Consider the following 2,568-nt stretch of genomic DNA (forward strand, 5'->3'; position numbering starts at 1 on the left):
TTGAGTCCTTCCTCATCCATCTCTCTGTCCACAGACAGAAAAGGTTCTTTGCTTTTAAGGTCCACGTGATTAGATTGTACCCACATAGGTAATCAAAAACAGTCTCCCCTATCTTAAGGTCTGTAACCTTAATCACATCTGCAAAGTCCCTTTTGCCATGTAAGGTAACATCTTCACAGGTTCTGGGGGTTGAAGCCTGGACATCTTTAGGAGCTATTATTCTGCCTACTGCAGGTACACCGGGACCAACCGGGAGGTGCCTTAGTGAGGCACAAATGGCAAGAACTCAGATGTAACTGCTGCTTTTCCTGGACATCCTTGGCAACATGTAAATTGATCCTAAAGACTCTTTCAATGCTTCCTCTACCGACATGAAAGCATTAGAATAAATTCTATCGTTAGAAGCAATCATAACACTCTTTGACTACCTATAAGAGAGCAGTGTGCAAATGGAATAGGAACTAAAACCAAGTCCATTTATGCTGAAATCCTCAGGCTCTCTGGAACTATCTTCCTATTGGAATCATCATATCCCATGGATACAACTACCTGGAGATTTACTGTTTAACCACTTTGCGCTGTCTGGGAATATCACACTGTATGTTCTAACTCATTCACTATCAGATGTAAGTGATTAATAATCCCTTAAAAACAAAACGAGAAAAAAAAAAGATGCAGGATGGCATGACTGGTTTGGGCAGCTTCATCTGGATAAAGTAAATGGATGATTCTAAGTGTATCTACCTAAGCAGTGTGGCCATGACACTAGCTCACGTTTTCTGTCTTATGAACAAAGATGTAATCAACTATTCAAGGAAATCATTTGGCCACTATAATTAATTCCCTTCATCTTATAAAGGAAATATATATGTGCCATTTTAGTAAGCATTGAAGTAGAGTGGAAAATCTATTTGATTTAGTCTTAATGAATTTAATGCAACTTCATTAAAAGTTTACAAATAGTTTTGGTATATCTACAGAGTTTCAGACACTAAGTTAGGCACCAGAGCCTCAATAGATGAAATCAGTATGTTCTCTCAAAGAGGCTACGCTGTAATGAAGGTTGAAAACTTGGAGACTCTACCGTCCTAGACCCTCACGTAAGCCAAAAGGAACTGAATTCCAAAGAGATTTAAATGCAACCGGTTCCGCCTTTATATCCACTAAAGTAGAATTCATTAGCAAGATTGGATTTTTGAGATTAGAGGGGTGAGGGCCTTCAGTAGCACGCTGACTCCAATTACCCTGGTAATCCAATGGAGAAAGGGTACGAAAGACACCAAGCACATTGGTATTAGAGAAGCAATAATAGAAACAGCTAGGGCTCCCTCATCAAACACTCTGGGTTTTCAAACCATCCAGCAGGTTAACCTGTGATCTTCATCGATCAGCTTGGCCTTTCTAAGCTTCAGAGACCACACTTGTAAAGCATGAAGGCAATGTGGCATAGAGGGTAAGAACCCAACGTTCTGGAGTCAGAATCACATGGGTTAGAATCCTGGTTGGTCTATCCTCAAACTGAGCAATCTTGAGCACATCACATCTGCAATGTTAATCCTATTACATGGGAAGAATAATACCTGCTTCAAAGCCTTGTTACAAGAAGTAAACGCAGCATACAGAGCACTCAGGATGGTGTCTGGATGACAGCAAACATTCAATAAATGGTAATTGGTATTATTAGAAATTACAGTTCTCAAATACCTTGTGAAGATTAACAATAAATGCAAACCAGTTTTTTCATAAATGGCAATATTATGCAGTTCTGAATTTTAATAATAACTCAACACTTTAGAAGTGTTTATAACCGTGGACGCTGCCCCCATGCCCCAACAAGTGTATGGCTAATTTTTCCTCATTTCACAGATTAGGAATTTGACTTTGGAAAGCTCCAAATGGTTCAGGATCATATATTAAAGTGAGAATGGAGAAAGAATTCAAACTCAGTGACCCCTGGCTCTCTATTCATTGCTCTACCTGTTAAATTATATCACCCTGGCAGTTTAACAGTGGACTGGAAACATGTTCAAGGGAGAATATTTATATACACAACTCTTGGCACCATAAATATTGGTCTGAATTTATCCTGCTCCAGGCCAATCAACACCTTATGAAACTTGTGATTTAAAAGGCTTGGGTCTTTATTCATGCAATGTTAATATAATGGAAAACAATTTGGTATCACCAGCAGGAATGATTTTACAGGCATTAGCAGGTGGCAGACTACATAAACTTTACCTTTCTTGACATTTTTAAACAACTAATAGAGTTTTAAAGCATGTCCATGTTCCTATCACTTAAATAGTGAAACTATTAGTGATAAACAAGGTTTATAAGAAATGTGAATTTGAAGCATTTTGTTTACATTCATTTAGGTACATATAAACTTTGATAAATGCTAATGGGAGTTGCCAACATGCATTCCTTTCATAGCAATGTAAGAACATTCTGTACAATTCCAAATAACCCTTTTAACCTTGTGAAAAATGAATACGGAACTGGTGTGTATAGAGCACTAAAGCATAATAAGAGCAGAAATAAGTGAGCTTTTATTCCAGCTCACTCTCA

Source organism: Lagenorhynchus albirostris, chromosome 18, assembly GCF_949774975.1.
Source record: "Lagenorhynchus albirostris chromosome 18, mLagAlb1.1, whole genome shotgun sequence".
NCBI classification, from domain to species: Eukaryota; Metazoa; Chordata; class Mammalia; order Artiodactyla; family Delphinidae; genus Lagenorhynchus; species Lagenorhynchus albirostris.